The sequence below is a fragment of the Botryllus schlosseri genome, chromosome 14 (assembly GCF_051294905.1).
Source record: "Botryllus schlosseri isolate E-star chromosome 14, Bs_hap1, whole genome shotgun sequence".
NCBI lineage: Eukaryota > Metazoa > Chordata > Ascidiacea > Stolidobranchia > Styelidae > Botryllus > Botryllus schlosseri.
The window spans coordinates 9,182,872-9,201,873 of record NC_137249.1 but is presented as its reverse complement, the minus strand read 5'-3'; positions in this window follow the sequence as shown (position 1 = coordinate 9,201,873).

Sequence of the window (19,002 nt, the reverse complement as noted above, 5' to 3'; positions counted from 1 at the left end):
GCATGGATTAGTATTTGAAAAAAACGGATTTGTGAAATTTTGTCAGATTTGGATTGGACTTTTTTCTGAACGGATTTGAATTTTCACATTTACCGATTTTCTGGGAGATCGATATGTCGTCGGCAACAACCTTTATTCAGAAGTTATTAATGTACTTATGGTAGCCTACACTACACTATGGTAAACTCGGTGCCAATAAACATGAGAGGTGCAGCCCTATGTTAAGTTATCTCAAATCAAAATGATTGTTGGTTGTAAAAGAAAAATTTCCAATTCCTGCCTTGCATAAATTTGCATTGGATAGGATTAGGATTGGACATGGATTTGAATATTCAAAAGTTCTGGCTTAGGATTTGAAGCTTTGGATTGGATTAGGTCATAGAAAATCCAAATCCGCTCATCTCTGGAGTACCGTAGTTCAAGTTCGAGTTCATTTATAAAATTTCATCACTTCAAAGTGTCACAAGACTGCAATTCAATGAATGATAGGAAGATGCCGAAACGACTAGGAGTAGCCCTAAGATCAGACACCCACCTGGACCTAGGCGATGTAAAGAGGAGGCATGCACACTGAATGAAAGTAAAAGAAGATTATAAAGTGGCAAGTGACGTAAGGCGAGATCGATATGTCAGGTCGTGGTCCGGTAAATGGTGAGGGCGGACTAGTATTCATTCAGCAGAAATTGCTTGTATTTCGACTTGAATGTGGACACAGGACATGCTCGACGACTGTCGGATAGCTGGCGAGATACTGTTCCACAATTCAGGTCCGGCATATTTGATAGAGCGATGATCTTTTTTGTCAACCATATGATAGTTGGACGACGTGGACGCGCGTGTGTCGTACTTATGCACTTTTGATACTGAGGTGAAGAAGTTGAAGTTTTTGGGGCAGTGGCCACAGTGGAACTGATATATAAACTTTGCACTTTCTAGTTTCTGCATATCTTTTGTTTAGAACACCCAATTTTTCTGAGCAGTGATTTGTCGGACACACATCCTGGTTCCTTTGGGCACTGGCTATAATACGGAGGACCTGATGTTGTGGTTTTGCGTGTCTGTTTTAATATAAGAGTTTATCTTCAATCTTCACGATGATTTAGAATTATAAAACCCGCGCAGTAGAGCACAGCTTTCATGCAGGCAGTATCACATTATACATAACTAACCTACGCATGTTATAAGGTTAGATATCCAACCCCATGTTCGTTATCTTTTATCTATAATAATCACATCACCTCAGACCTCACTCACCATCGCCAACTCTAAACGGCGGCGGACCGCGTAATCAATCAGTATTCAGTAACACTAAACGGTGAACCTAGTGTTGCCAACTCCGGATGAAGGAAAATCGCTAAATCTGGTATTAAAAATCGCTAGATGTCGCTAAATATTGAAAAAAAGCGCTAAAACATGTCGCTAAATCTGCAATCCAAGGCAGTGTTGGGATAACTCGAGTCTCGAGTCATGACTTGGGTCGAATTGTTCGCGAAACGCTGGTGTAATCTCATGAGAGCGACCAATCGTTCAATGATCTTCCGTTTTAGCCTTCATTGTTCTCTACAAATAAGAGCTTCTTGGACAGGGGTGGGCAATTATTTTTCTCTGCGGGTCAAATGAGACTACAGGGTTGGTGCGATGACATGCAGAATAAGGTCAAAAACATGCAAAATAAGGTCAGTCGCGACGTGCAAAATAAAGTCAGTCACATGCAAAATAAGGTCAGTCGCGACATGCAAAATAAGGTCAGTCCATGCATAAATCCAAATCTATACTTCAATTACAAATCCAACTCTTATCCCATGAAAAATATATTCAAAATATCTTTCCTATAGTTAACCTACTTTCAACATTGAAATTACTTATCTACATCGTAAATCTTGAGATGTTTCAATCAAAAGATAACCATACGATTACTTGATTACGAGGTCAGTCGCATATGGAATATTATTATCAGTCCGCGCATAAATCTAAATCCATACTTCAATCATAGCAATTACAAATCCAATTCTTTTTCTGGTGAAAAATAAATTTAAAATATCTTTCCTATATCGTACTTTCATGATTCACATTCCTCATCTACATCCCAAATCTGAAGAAGTTTCAACAAAATATAATCAGACCATTATTACGATTACGAGGTGAGTCGTATGTAGAAAGGTCGGTCAGCGCATAAATTCAAATATACATCAGGCCTACGAAAAATCAAGTTTCAAATCCAACCATTCTCTTATGAAAAATCAAATGTGAAATGTTTCCTATAGTGATTTCAACACTAGAGTAAGAGTCCTTACTTACATCCCAAATCTGAAGATGTTTCAATATAAGCAGCGTTGATGTGCACAATAAAATCAGTCGCTATTACATGCAGATCGAGTCACATAAAAAATGTCAGACCGCGCATAAATCTGAATCTGTACTTCAACGTTTTTCATGCGAGTGACCTTATGTTGCATGTGACTGACCTTATTGTACATTTGGCGACTGACCTTATGCGACATGCAAAATAAGGTCAGTCACATGCAAAATAAGGTCGGTCGCTACATGCAGGTCAGTCACATGCAAAATAAGGTAAGTCATGCAGATCGAGTCACATAAAAAATGTCAGCGACCGCGCATAAATCTGAATCTGTACTTCAACGTTTCTCCTGTGCGAGTGACCTTATGTTGCATGTGACTGACCTTATTGTACATTTGGCGACTGACCTTATGCGACATGCAAAATAAGGTCAGTCACATGCAAAATAAGGTCGGTCGCTACATGCAGGTCAGTCACATGCAAAATAAGGTCAGTCACATGCAAAATAAGGTAAGTCACTACATGCAGAATAAAGTCAGTCGCATGCAAAATAAGATCAGTCACATGCAAAATAAGGTTAGTCGCTACATGCAAAATAAGACAAAGCACGTGCAAAATAAGGTAAGTCGCTACATGCAGAATAAAGTCAGTCGCATGCAAAATAAGGTCAGTCGCATGCAAAATAAGGTTAGTCACTACATGCAAAATAAGATCAGTCACATGCGAAATAAGGTCAGTCGCATGTGAAATACGGTTAGTCGCTACATGCTGATTGCAGAATAAGGTCAGTGGCATAAGAAAAAAGTTGGATTTGAAGAAAATATTTGGATTTGTGCGCGGACTGATAATATTCTGCATGCGACTCACCTCGTAGGCCTAATCGTAATAATCGTCTGATTATGTTATGTTGAAACTTCTTCAGATTTAGGATATAGATGAGGAATGTTAATCATGAAAGTACTATATAGGAAAGATATTTTCAATTTATTTTTCATAAGAAAAAGAGTTGGATTTGTAATTGAAGTATAGATTTGGATTTATGCGCGGACTGATAATAATATTCCACATGCGACTGACCTCGAAATCGAAATAATCGTCTGGTTATCTTTTGATTGAAACATCTTAAGATTTAGGATATATAGATACGGAATTTCAATGTTGAAAGTATAGGCTACTAATATAGGAAAGATATTTTTAATTTATTTTTTATAAGAAAAAGAGTTGGATTTGTAATTGAAGTATAGATTTGGATTTATGCGCGGACTGACCTTATTCTGCATGTGACTGACCTTATTTTGCATGTCGCGACTGTCCTTATTTTGCATGTTATTGACCTTATTTTGCATGTCATCGCACCAACCCTCCTCAAATGAGAAACAGAAATATGTGGGCGGGCCGAGTCAGAAATTTTAGAAGATACACTATACAGCGTAACGATTTTATTTCTTAATTGGGAGCAGTGAATTATAAGAATTGGTGCTCAGTGGATGTGTTGATATTGGGGAATGAAAAAGTGACGGTTAATTACCCCAAAAAAATTTATTTGCCATCATATTTTTAAACAATGTTAAGCATGAGACATTTTAAAGTCTCTTTAAACCCCTATCCGCGTTTTTCTATCAATACATTAAAATGTATTTGGAATGTCCGAAACAACCCGTCTTCATCCCCCCAAACGTTGGTCTTGGGCCCCATAGAGTTCTAAATCAAGCTCCAGGGGGCTTCGACTCCAGATCAGCCCCATCGAGATGCACGAGATGTCTTGTGTACACTAATTGGCAACGTTTATGCCCTAATCGCGCAAAGCGCGGAATTTTTTCTTGATTCATGATTCAATCGGTCAATAATATTGGTAATTGCATATATATTGCTATTTTTTAACCTCTCTCAGCCCACGTAGTGGCCTACTCAGTTTTACCGCTAGAGCTGAGCGAGATACTGTCTTGGAAATATTCGGGAGGGCCCGTTGGTATAATTACTTCGTTACATGTTTGGTATTTTGTGACCTCTCGTCTGCTGAGTGAAAGGATATTGAAATCGCCAAAGCGTACCAAACTAAAAAGACGCACCCGATTCCCGATTGGTATTTCTTCACTGGCAAATATTGCCTATGGACAATTGGACTCCGTGGTTTTCGGTCAACATAAGGGCAGTCCTTTTTGGCCAAGGTTTTCTCGCTGTCGAGCTTTTTTCCCCTTTACTTTGTTAATTTGATCAGCAGTTGCAATTTTCAGTGCCTTCTCGGGATCCCGTGTTGGCATAAAGTTCATTTATCTTGGTGCGTCGTGGCGTGGTAATGGCTAACGCCGAAATGCCCTATTCTAAAAACTGTTGATCTCTAAATCGCGCGGAGCGCGAGAAAAATTTGAATGAAATTGCATAAATTGTCAAAAAAATACCCTATAATTTATGTTCATTCACGAAATAATTTTGGGCGCACGTCGAGCTCGCCACCCAATTGGGGGGTTTGGGGTGCGGGAGTTACGGTCCTGAGAACAATATATAGCGTATTGTCATGGTAGCTGGTTTCCAAGACGTGTGCACTGTGCAGCTTGCCGAAATGGCCTCGTTGTTTAGCTAAGGTTGCAGTTATTAACCATCTTAGAATATCAACTTTCGACGTTTTTGGGACATCCTTTATGGATGGTGATATATTCATAGAAATGATGAGCACTGATTCACTTGTTTTACGAATTATGGATTTGGAAACACATCACGTAACAATTTGAAACACAGACCGTGTAATGCGAAATGTGACAACACGGTATGTTAATGAACAGGCTTTATAGTTAAACGAATTTCCGGTTCCGTTTATACTTCCTATGGTTTTAGTCCACGCAGCAACATTAAAAAGTAGGCTTTATATCGTAAATGTCAAGCAACCTTTGGCGGGCCGCACAGAATCGCTCCGCGGGCCGGATTTGTCCCGCGGACCGCACTTTGCCCAGGCCTATTATTGGAGGTACAGAACTTCAGTATATTCATATTCAGTATATTATTCATATTGAAATGAAACCCGAATATTTTCAGCTGACACTAGTCAGAGGTAATCGTCAGCAACTTATTCTCTACTAGTTGCTGACGACTACCCCTGACGAGTGTCAGCCGAAAATATTCGGATGTCATTTCAATATGAATATACTATTCAACCGTACAAATAAATTGACCGCAAACGAATTGATCGAAGCTTATGCAGCTTACGCTGGGGCGAGATAGCGCAGTGGTGTAATCCGCGGATGCAAGTGCAACACCAATGGGTTGCAAGTTCGAGTTAGACCGAGGTAGACTTCAGAATTCCTATACCCAAGTGTTGGAGGTTTATCTAGGCTCCTCCTTGCCACCTCATCCGCGTAAGTTGTGTCTTACAAAAAGCCTAGAAGTGGGTCATGCTACAAGTCGGCAGATACGGAATCAAATATAAGCAATATCGGCGTGGTGTAAATGACCATAGTAGTCGACACCCACCATGAATACATCAAACAAACAAACAAACAGACAGCTTACGTTGTCGTAAACTATGTTAAAGTAATTTAATACCAAAATGTATATTTCTGTTCTCCGTTCCTACCTTAACCAAACCTCTTATTTTATTGAAATTGTATTAGAATATAGTTTATATAGTCCTCAACTGTTAGCGCAGGCTCGAATTGCATCTTATCAATTCGTGTCTATATTCTCCAATTTAGCTGGTCACTACTGAGGCTATGCAATTACTTACGTAGTTTAGCATTTCCCAGTTCTACTTATATGTGAGCGTTACAGCGCCTTCTTGCGTGTATATTTAACTTTATATTCGTTCAGCGGTTTAGAATCAATGACCACTCAATCTGTATTTCAGACAGTTAGCTAAATGCAATGACGTAAGCAATCCTCATACTTCAAAAAGGAAACTTGACTTGAATTGTGACTTGACTCGTGACTTGACTTGACTTGACTTGACTTGACTTGACTTGACTCGACTTGACTCGAGCCACCTCCAAAAATCGAGGGACTTGACTTCGAAAACACTGATCCATACAAACTTCGCAAAAATTTTTGCGCCAAAAATTTTAATGATTGATTTAGGCTAATTTAAGGTAGTTAAATCCGATTCTGTGCTCAGAATTTCTCCATCATATGTCAAAATTTTTCCATATGAAGTTTTCCCCAATTAGTAAATTAATCATATTTCGGCTTTCGTTAGTGACATTACGGTGAGTGTACAACTGCAACAAATCAAATATTGTTATCGAAATCATCTATAATGATGAAACCTGGGTTGTTGTAGAACAGATTGACTGAGTTTTCGGTGAACTTGAATCCAGTGGTTCTCTATCTTCTTTCGATCAGGACCTCTTTTCGACCAATAAGTTTATACTTGGATGCAACTAATTTTAGTCGGTATTAGTCATCATCTTTATATACCACTCTTCATTTATTATTATTATTATTATTATTATATTTAAAAGCAATTTTAGTGACGCATATAGCAACTAACAACTAACACTCTTCATTTAAAGATTGTGATTAGTAGCTAGTAACCTAAGTCAGTTCCCTACGTAATTTGTCTTTATACATCTGTCCTGCAGACTTAATCGGTCAATGCATTTTGTGACTGCACTCTGCTCTTTCGTAAAACGTAGAAGGTTGCAAACAACAAACATTGTATTGTTGGTATACTATGCAGAATAGAATTGTTCACTCCGGTAATTGACCCAAATATGTGGCTCTTAAGCCTGTTTTGAAACATTAGAAGAAACAGGATGTCTGCTTTTGCAAAGAAAAAAGGGCTTATCGTGATAACTTATCATCATTAATCTACGCCTGTACTTATCATGCTAATTCTTTTTCTCCAGTTTTCATATTCTGTTACATTTTATCGGAATCGAGGAAAGCTGTTTCCGAACGCTTTATTTATTTTGGATTATTGCCATGGTATAAAGGGCTTCTTTTGCATTGTCTTTTATAGACAACCAGATCAATGGAGACTGCTTACTAACAGCTCAACACGAAACCTGAAGTGCGTGTTACTTCACAATAGAAATAAATATGCATCGGTTCTAGGACCGTCGATCCGTCTCGACATTTTATGGCCTACACCAAATACCATGTGTAGCACAAGTATCGCCTTACACTTCTACCAATTACAAGTAGAAGTAATAATTTCCAAGACACCTGAAAACTATTTCAAGTGGAATACGAAATGAAAGGTCTGATGAAGTCAGTAAATATCCAAGTATTTTTGGTCGGTGGGAGGGTGGTCGTATACATTCAACAGTTAGACGGAGGCGGTTACATACGAAATCGCAAGATACATCGTTGTAGCTAACACAAAATTACTATGACACCACCCGTGGGTAGAATCTATGAAAAATATATTCAGTTACCGTGATTCAGAGGCTATTTCACGCGTTTCTTATGACAATGTAACTCATGATAGTGGTGGAATATTATTCTGAACTACTTTCTACTTTACAAAAACCAAATTGCAAATGTAATTAGTTCATCCAGAATACTGTTCAGGTGGATTTTGAAGTAGTTGTAAAGCAGTACCACTTCAGTAAGTACTGCAAGTAGCCCAAATCTGCTTGATTACCACAAAAAAGTAGAAATATTTAACATATATAATATCTCAACAACGTGGTGTGATGGAGCAAAAATAACGTCAGATTCGTATTCAATGTCCCCAGATTAGTTATAATTGACTCAAAGAAGTCCTGGCGCAAAAATCGGGTAGAGCAGTGAAATCGATTGACTTGACTTGACCCGAGTCAAAATGTGTAATGACTCGAAATGACTCGTGACTCGAAGGTAGTGACTTGACTTTGAGACTAAAAAACTGAAAACTGTTAAGTAGAAGTAGAAGTAGTCTAAAATCATAACTACTTAATAAGTAGTGCGAGTAGGCAAAATCTACTTCTAGTACTTCAAAAAGTAGAAGTACTTACTGACCATCCTCTGGTTACATTTAACCAGAATATCAATGCATTCTTCTCAGCTATATTTTACTCGTCCGGGACCAAAGTCACTTATCTTATTTGTAGTTCATAACACGTGTAAGAGTCATCTCTAAGTGGGACAAAACGTGCAGTGCATTTCGATAAAGCAGATTGCTCTGCGCAATGATCGCTCTGCGTGACCAGGTTTGCAGGCATAACCGCTCACTATATCAGCGTGACACGAACTGCCGTTGTACGGGATTTGAGGTGAAAAGCCTCCTAGATAAACAAGTGCCTTGCTCATGTCGAAATATACAAACAATTTCATCTGAATAAATACTAGTTTACCGGCAACGATCTGACATATCGATCTCGCCTTCCGACACATGCCGCCTTTTTTGTCACCTGTCTTTTGATATTATCTTCTTTTACTTTTCATTCAGTGTGCATGCCTCCTTTTTAAATCGCCTATACCAGGTGGGTGTCTGATTTCGAAGACTATCTGCTAGTTATTTCGACACCCTTCTATCTTTATTGTATCGCAGTGATGTATATTGTGATGTATTGAAATGATGAAAATTGTAGCAATAAATTGAATTGAAAAAATTGAAAAATGAAATAAAAAAAGCATATCGTGATAGTGGTGTAATTATGTTCGGATTATCACCCTATGGGGGGCCCCAGACCAACGTTATATATATATATATATATATATATTTGGGTTGGCTGGCGAAGTGCTGATTCGATCCTGCAAACGACACGTACTCGTATCTTGTAAGCAGGTGTCTGCAGCCGGTGGTCCGTAACACACAAGTGCCGCACTTCGACCCTAACTTAGAAAAAAGGAGACTGTCTCGGATTAAACAGGGCGAGTGTAACCAATTACTCAGATTTAGTCAATCTTGAGTTTGGGACACCATAAAATCGTGGCATTCATAAGCTGCAACGTATCTAATATCGAATTTTTTACTGAATATATCAGGGGTGGGCAAACTGCGGCTCGCATGATGCATGCGGCTCTTTGAGCCTTTGATTGCTGCTCCAATGATTGCTGAGCAAGTGAGCACAGGCCTTTTGTATTTTTGCTAGAAAGGTTTTACCTGATTAGTGATTATAAATTGATGCAATCTATCACGTATTAAATAGATAGAAATACAGTGCTATCTATCCCGGAAAAGAAATGCTGCTTATAGATTTGATATATCGGTTTAACCGCATCATTTTGAATGAGCTTGAAGACCAAAGGCTATCGCTGCCTCGGAATAACATCAAGAATTTGGCCTTCGAACTGTTTATGACCGCGCCACGCTCACGCATTTGACAATGGAATTAAACTGCAGCCAGAGATTTATAGAAGTTCCAGAGATATCCCTGTAGAAGTTCTAGATATCACTGACTGCAACCCATTGACTTGTGCCTCCACTGACGTCAGGATGAGTACAATAAATTCTGAGAAATCTTCAATGATTATAATACCAAAAACTATGTGCATGTGCAGTGCATTTTCAATTGATGTTCATCAATGACTAATATTGAAACATTATTACATACAAAATCACGGAATTTACATATTATTATTATTATTATTATTAATATGGTTAAAAGTTGTAGTGGCGCTTATCTCCCTTAAGGGTCTGGTGCACCACGGTCTGAAGTTACCTACTGGTATAAGTACCCTTGCAATGTATTTCAACCTAATCTATATACGAATCAAATCTTAAAGGATTCTACGACATGACAGCACGAATTCAGCCACAGGGGTTAATAGCTCGGGCTGGACTAATAGGTTATAAGTCGTGAATGGGATGTCATGATTACGGCAAGACTCAATGAGAAAGGACCGTTGAAAATCGTATCTTGCACAATTCAGTAGAAAATGGTCGACGGTTTCGGCGACATTACAATGGAGACATAGCGGAGTATCTGAACATCCTATTTTGAACGAATGAGCGTTAAGCCTACAATGGCCGGAGCGCAGACGGAACATGATCACCTCGAATTGCCGACATGCATGCATTGACGGGAATTTATTTGAAATGCAACTATGGAAACGCTTATAATGCATCCCTTTATCTTCACATGCGTACAGTTCCTGCCAGAGAGTTCGCGAATATTGGCGGACAAGTGACTTAGCTTCTCCGATGGTCACCTCAGGGACCTGACGATTCTGGCCAGACAAAGCCGCGGATGTTGCTTCGCGGTCGGCGATCTCGTTGCCATGGATACCTTTGTGACTGGGAATCCATCCAAATTCTACCTCTATACCTCTTCCAGTAACCCGCTCAAGCAAGGGGAAAAATTTGTTGAAGATATCTGTCGGCGCAGTGAGAGGGTTGGATATCGTGTTCAACACACTAAGCGAGTCTGAAAGAATCACATATTTGTCTTCTTTGCATCCATAATCGGAAACCCAGGCCAGTGCATGAAGAATCGCTAAAAGTTCAACATGGAATACGGAATGATAAACATGACAAGTTCTACTAACCGATACCGAACGAGAGGGGATATAGAAAGCGTAAGCGGTTGCTATTGAGGTCTTGGACCCATCTGTATATATCTCGATAGCTCCGTCGTGGCATTCAAACATATAGTCGTGGAAACATGCTTTCATGACATCTTGAGTAACATTCTTCGGGTGTAAACGTAGCAGTTGCGTATTGACGATTGGTGGCCGGGCTAATATTGAAACATTATTACATACAAAATCACGGAATTTACATATATAGCCTATAGTTCGAAAATATAGCGCGAAAGGAGAGGTGGGGCATGGATTGATCAAGCCTCACCTGTGATACGCTCTCGTGGGCTGTCGAAAGCCGTAAACTGAGCCCCTCGGACGGTACACACATAAGAATTAGACCGCATCGTGGGATGCAAATGATAGATTTGCTTTGGAGAAGCGGCTCTTAACTTTTGTTTACCCCAGAGCTCCATTTCTGATAATGTAATAAGGCCCGTACTTTAGGTGAAAATGGGTTAACATATTTTGGAATCGGGAAAGGATGACACTTTTTCAAAATTTTCAAACTTAGAATACCGGAGGAAAATCTTGAAAAATGGTAAATTTTTCCCAACTTCTCGCTCAGCGCCCAAAATATAGTGTTTTCCTATACATTATGAGGTGGTTGACTAACAAAAGGTCAACTTTCCGGCTCAGCTTCTGAAATACCCGCCGGAGCGTTAGTTTAGTGCTGTTTTACTGTATCCCAGTCGGAATTTGCCCTATGCTTAACAAAATTCTCCAAAAAAAGAGGACAAAATCTCAAAATGGAGGACATTTCGGCGTCCTCAGAGAACATTTTCAAAAGTCCAAAAAAGGAGTACAAATCCTTCTAAAGGAGGACGTATGGTAACCCTAGTTGAAAAGCAATACGGAGTTGTATCGAGAACCGCATTACCGATTTGCGCGATGATTGTTGCGTGAAACAACAATATGGTGGCTCGTAAAACGCCATTTACTTTTAATTTTACTTTAAAAGAACTCAGAATAATTGCAAGACCTCTCTGTAATAATACCGTGCATAAAGAGAAATACAACCACAACATTTAAAAGGGGGAATATACTTCATGTTATTTGTCCAGGCAGTTTCATTTCAACGGTGGTTTACGATCAACGGTCTAACGCTAAAAAGTCAAGTCCCACTTTTCCCTATTTGAACACTCGCTATGCGGCTAGAATGCTTGATTACGATTAGATAGTTCCAAATATATTTTCTGGGCCATATCGACCGTGAAGAAACATGTCATTAGAGCGACAATACGGTATGAAAGGCTGCTACCTGAATGATACTGACCAACACTTTCGTGAAAATGTACTTGTCGCTCAATAACTATTTCTTTGAAGAACGACGAAGATTCTGTACTTTCCTCGACTTTTGTGATAGTTAAAATTATATTTGGTACTCCGCGAAAAAAGTCCGTAAACTTCTCCGTCTCATTCTCTCTCTCTCTCTCTCTCAATGGAGTGTGAGAGAAGTGTAAGTAGAAATAGCGAAAAATTAGTTCTACTTGGGTATAGGCTAAGTACTAAAATTAGAGGGAAACTACTTGGATAGTTCAAAAAAGTAGAAGTACTCCGTTACTGACCACATCTGTGTATATGTTATGTATTTTCCATGCATACATCTTCACTTTTGAAAGTTTCTGTGTGAACGCGAACATTAATCTATAACGTCACGTGACGCAATATTACTAATTCCAGCTCTATATTTCCGTGAAGTGATATATTAATGTAACGATACCTAGCGATGACTCAGGCCACAAAGATGAAGTACATGCTGCGTTTCTAAACGTCACCAAATGTATCAACTGCTGGAGCAATCAAATGCTATAATAATCCCATAAAATCAATATCTTCCGTCGCTTTGTCAACAATTTCGACGAGGACTTGCCAGGGAATATGAGCTTACGCCTTAACAATCTAGGCCTGACCAGGCAATGTATTCGGCGTCTGACTGCTATCATTGACATTGAGCGGAGTGTAAAACTGGCTTCCGATACTACCTCATAAACAAAGTTATACAGTAACCAAAACCCCAATCACACGGAATTGGTTTTTATGATACAATAAACATATTAAATCAAGATGGATCCCGTATACACGCCAGCTTGTTTTTTACATTAGACAGCGATGTCTTTTTTATATAATTTTCATTGATTGCTTGAAAAAATATCACTCGCTGACTACCTACATCTATAGTGCAGTGGTTCCCAACGTGGGCGATATCGCGATTTGGCGGTCTAGGGGGGCAAAAATGACGAAGGGGCGACAGGGGGCGAAAATGGACAAAGGGGGTGACGGGGGCCAAAATAGCGAATGGGGCGATAGGGGGCGATGACGCGATAAAACGGCTGACCTTTTTTTTAGTCAACCCACGGAAATTGAGTTACAAAAGTGTGTCAAATTAGATATCGAGCCGAAAATTTGACCTTTTTTTAGTCAACGCGCTGGTGATTACAGTTTGTATGCCCAATTTTCTGTACACAAAATTTGGGGGGCGATGATCGGTGTTGACCTTGAAAAAGGGGCGATGGGTCGAAAAAGGTTGGGAACCACTGATCTAGTGTATTTCGTTCTTGATGTTGTGTGATTACGGGTCAAGCTCACAGCAGAGAGTCACTAAATATTCACAAACTGAAAGCTGAATGTTACGAGCAAACTTTTGTAACAAGGCAAGTGACATTTTCGAGATTGGAAAACTGCATGCTCGTTTGGTGTTGATTTTTATGCTGTCAGCGCCACGCATAGAGTTGTCAGAAGTGTAGGCTAAATGCAAAGAATTTCAACCAAAGTTGTTGTGATGACGTGAAAAATTGTTATATACGAAAAATGTTCACAGTGCAGAACCTACCAAGATTCGTTTGTGAACGCGAACCTCTTAATTTCTGATGTTCACAGTCACACACAACGAACACGAACGTGAACCTCACTTTCACACCATCCCTATGGTAGTACCTTGTTGCCTAGGCTGGGTGTCACGAGTGCTGACGTGTTAAGGAAGAAGTCGCTAAGTGAATCAACCACCAGATTGGGATTAAAATTGTAAATCCGACTCTAAAGGGTCAGTAAGTAGTAGGCCGAAGTAGGGATATCCTTAGTTGTTACGCACCCTGACGCTATTTACGTTCATCGTTCACCGCTAGACTATCGTCCTGTGTATTCGTGTTCATCGCTCGCCGCTGGACTATCGCCGTGTTTATTTAGCACAGTGGTTCTTAACCTTGCCCCCAGCGCCCCCCAGGGGGCGCTGGCGATTTTGAAGGGGGCGGAAACGCTTAGGGGGCGATATGGGGGGCGCTGGGCTCAGGGGGGCGGTATGGGGGGCGCTGGAGAAAAATGGCTTCGCAGTAGATGATGTGGTGGTAGGACATACCCTTAACGAGTATTCAGAGCAAATTAATTAACACCGAAAACTTCGTTATATATAGCCTACAAAATACATATAGGTTCAATTGCCATGGGCGTCTAAATGACTGGCATTGAATGTTCCTGTCTTGGCAATCTGAACCCCAAAAGACAAATTCCATCTGGCAGGGAAAAATTATATGCCAGTGAAGAAATACCAATTTGAAATCGTGTGCGTCTTTTAGTTTAGTGCGATTGGGCGACAGGGATTTCTAAAACTAGATATTCTCGTTGGGCGGTATCCCTGTTGGCGATTCTATATTTTTTAATATAGCAGACAGGAGGTCACGAAATAACATCATGCAGCGAAGTCATACCTACGGGTTCGCCAGCCTAAATATATTTAATTATTAGTTTCGGGCCCTACAGTTTCCAAGACATCTCACAATGGTCGCTTTAGTTTTGATGAGTCTGCGCACACTCAACAACTCACTGCGCTGACCCTTGGACAACAGTGCGTAACGACTAAAAAAGGCCATAACTTAGGATTTGTTGTGCGCAACGTAGATTTTCTGTGCGCAGACACCGTGTCGGCACTGCACACGTGCGCAGCTTAGAGGGAACATTGCACATCACTCACCTCTACCGGTAAATCTGGTAACGTGAGAAGAGAGGACAAGAAATTGATAGCAATATATATGCAATTCCCGATCTTACTGACCAATTTTATCATGAATTATCGAAAGTTTTCGCGCTTCGCCCTGGCTCGCTAAACAGTACGGCTGATTCCGTGGCAAAAGCAAACAACGTGATGGGGGGCGGTCGGTTTATCTCCCTATGGGAGCCCAAGACCCAAGTTTTTAGGGGGCCTGGCGAAGTGCCGTTTCGTTCCTGTCAACGGGTATACGCCCGAAGATGTATAATTATTATTGAGTTGTCCTACCTTTTCAATCACACATCGCTCAGCTTTACCGGTAAATCTGTTTACGCGAGCAGAGAGAGGATAAAAATTGATCTCAATATACATGCAATTACCGATCATATTGACCAATTCAATGATTGATTAGTGAAATTTTTCGCGCTTCGCGCGTCTAGCCGAGAATAGCTGCCTCAGTAAATGGACAGCTAATCTAGATGACTAGTATCAGCAAATAGCGGATAGCCGAATGGGGTCTGGGGGCTAAGCCCCCCGGAATTTTGGTTTATCATCCGATGGGGGATGAAGTGCTGTTACGGCCCTGGTAACGAATTAATTGTACCTACGGGCACGCCCGAATATGTTTAATTATTAATTACGTGCCTTTTATTTTCCCATTCAACAGCTCACTCAGCGCTACTGGTAAATCTGATTACGTGGGCCGAGAGTATAAAGAGTTTATAGCGACTTATATATGTAAATACCACCTATTCATTCAGGCATTATAGAAAATTTTGGTACCTAGGACGACCAGGCCACACAAACTTTGCTGACCATCGAAATACGCTACAGGTTCTTGGGGGTGAAGCCCTCAGAAGTTTGGTTTATCACGCTATGGGTGCGCAAGGCAATCGTTTTACGGGGGGTTGACGAAGCGCTGTTACGGCCCTCCCTCTTACTCATTGTCTTTATTACATTCCTTACAATATGAGGTTGGGGGGCGCTGGAGCACGATAATTTTTGAAAGGTGGCGCTGGAGGAAAAAAGGTTAAGAACCACTGATTTAGCACTATATGTATTGATAATAACTTGCTTCCGAGAAATAAAAAACATTCATTATACGTTAGATGATACTTTCCTCAGATATTCTATTATGTGTCTTTAGGACGAATGCGACTTAGTAATATTAACGCGTACGCTTTCGCAATTGCAAGACGCCAAAACGTAAACATTCAATTATATTATAGTTTATTGAGTTTTACTCAGTCACGCAATCAATGAAAGCATAGTAGTATTCGGAATCACATGCGATGGACATTTCGAAAGTCGGTTGCGCGAGTTCCATTCTTGTATCCAGATATCAATAACCAGCAATTCAAATCTTGAGCTTAGATCACCGAGACTCGATCTTGTATGCAATTAACATTATAGACAGCCATTCCGTATAGGTGTAGGTTAGTTATCGTTTGTATGATGAATGTTATTTATTTCTCGGAAGCAAGTTATTATCAATACATAGTGCTAAATCAGTGGTTCTTGACCTTGCCTTCAGCGCCCCCCAAGGGGCGCTAGCGATTTTGAAGGGGGCAGAAACGCTCAGGGGGCGATATGGGGGGGGGGCGCTGGGCACAGGGAGCGATAAGGGGGCGCTTAAGAAAAATGGCTTCGCCATAGATGATGTAGTAGTAGGACATATCCTTGATGAGTATTCAGAACAAATTAACATTCCACAAAACATGTCAAATCCCGAAATTTTGGTCGCGATACGCGACGATGTTTGCTACATATGTTTTCATAAATGTAGTGGGTTATTATAATTCAGATAAAACGAATTGCGCTTACTTTTAGATCGCCAATTTCCCGTTATTTAAAACACTGCCGTCACGCTTGCTAGGGTTATTTTCAACAAAATGTTTCCTATATTGGGTAATATATTCCGCAGCACACAGCGTGTGAAAATCGAAGAATGAGGCACTGATGTAAATCACGTTTGATTGATAGTAAGAGCCCCTTTTACATAAAATAAGTTTTGAAGCTTTGTACACGAAATGAATAACTTTGAGAGCTACAAAATTTAATTGTCGGAATATTTCTTCATCGCATCATAAAGGATGATCTCGTGTTGTGGTTCACAACCTCACATGAACGTTATATAATATTAGTTGCTTTGTTTGGAATACCTTCATGTTAAAATAAAGAACTGGGTACAGCTCTAAATTCAATGTGAGCAGATATATACATCCCATTCTCAGTTGACTTACTTATAGTTACACAAAGCACTAAAATCCAATACCATTAATTTGCCCGTGTTGCCAATCGCCGATATGAATTCGGGAGGGTTCGAAGCACATGGTGTGAGACCGTACCCAAAAGTTGTTATAACAACCTTGATTTGACCCTGAATATACCACACACAATTATTATATGGTTTATTATAGTCGAATGGTGCTCGAGCGCGTTTAAAGCGCGAAATATTTCCAATACCAAAGTTCCAAAAAGACCGACTGAGCTTTGACCTCTTACCAAGATCGAAACTGCTGCAACCCGAACCCCCAATCGGTTAGCTCGAAGGGTGCCCCAAATTATTTCGGTGAATGAACATAAATTAAACATCATGTTTTGACGACTCCCCCACGGAAGAATACGCATAATTATAGAATATAGAAATGAGCATTTCGGCGGTGGCCATTATACCACGCCACGATGCACGAAGACATATGAAGTTCCAGTGAATATGGGACTCCGAGAAGTGTGTCAAAAAGACCGTCAGCGAGAAAACCTTGGCCGAAGAGGATTACCCTATATGTTGAGCGTAAATTTCGATGTATATAAGTCTAATTGTCCATAGGTACTTAAATCGCTCGTGCTGAATTATCATGTCGTCGCAATCTGCACCGCACCCCACAGGACAAATAACATCCAAGAGAAAACATTATTTGCCAATGACAAAATACCAATTTTGAATCGTGTGCTTAATTTAGTTTAATACGTGTATGCGTTTCAATATCTTTTGACGGTATAGCGGACAAGAGGTAACAACCATGTAACGATTTAATTGTACCAACGGGCACGCCCGAATATGTTCAATTGTTAATTACGTGACCTTCATATTCCAATCCAACAGCTCACTCACCGCTACTGGTAAATCTGATTACGTAGGCTGAGAGGATAAAATTTTAATAGTTACATATATATGCCATTACAACCTATTTCATTCAAGCATTATAGAAAATATTGACTCCTATAGGGCGACCAGGCCACATAAAATTTGCTGACCATCGAAATCACGCGACGGGATTCTAGAGGGCGAAGCCCTCATGAGTTTGATTTATCACGTTGTGGGTGCCCAAGACAATCGTTTTTTAGGGGGACTGGCGAAGTGCTGTAACGGCCCTCCCTCTCGCCCATTGTCTTAATTACAGTCGTTACTATATGAGGTGGGGGGCGCTGGAGCACGATTATTTTTGAAAGGGGGCGTTGGAAGAAAAAAGGTTAAGAACCACTGTGCTAAATAGACACGGCGATAGTCTAGTGGCGAGCGATGAACACAAATACACATGGCGATAGTCCAGCGGTGAGCGATGAACGTAAATAGCCTCAGGGTGCGTAACAACTAAGGATACCCCTACTACTTCAGCGCCTCACCAAAACCATGCATGAAGCTGACCGCACGTCACTTTTATAGATACGCTGTAATTTTGTTGCGAAGTCGAGATCGGAAAACTTGAAGAATCACTGTACCATTTAACCCGAACATATTTGTGCTAGACAGTAAACAGAATTTGTTGTATCGTTTCATATCGAAATACTGTTCAATGCAACAAACCAGTAAGTAAAATTATTGTACGCTACGTTTTATGCGATCAACTGCTCATGTAGTCTAGCGCAGCTGTGATTCATTTATTACGCAACAGCATAGTATTTTCAAAGCGTTATCTGCTTTTTCTCGTGACAATGAAACGAACGATTGATTTTCCGTTCAAGTCGGCCAAAAGCGACCGGAACTAAAGTGTACGTACAAATTAAGCGGCGATTGCATCACTGTACCTAAATTTTCACCCGCTGGGGCCACAAAAAAAAAGGATATAAAAAATAGACCGCACAGTTTAGTTCTTGATGAAAATGAGGAAAAGCTGTGTTACCTCAACGACTATATAACGCCTTTCGGAGTGGAAGTGCTAGTTTTTTGCAGTAGATATGGGGTGTGGTTTTCAATTTACTGCCACTATATCAGAAGTTCGATTGGAATATGCCGCATTTTGATATCGGCAGAAAATACCGGTCAATCGGTATCATTGGTATA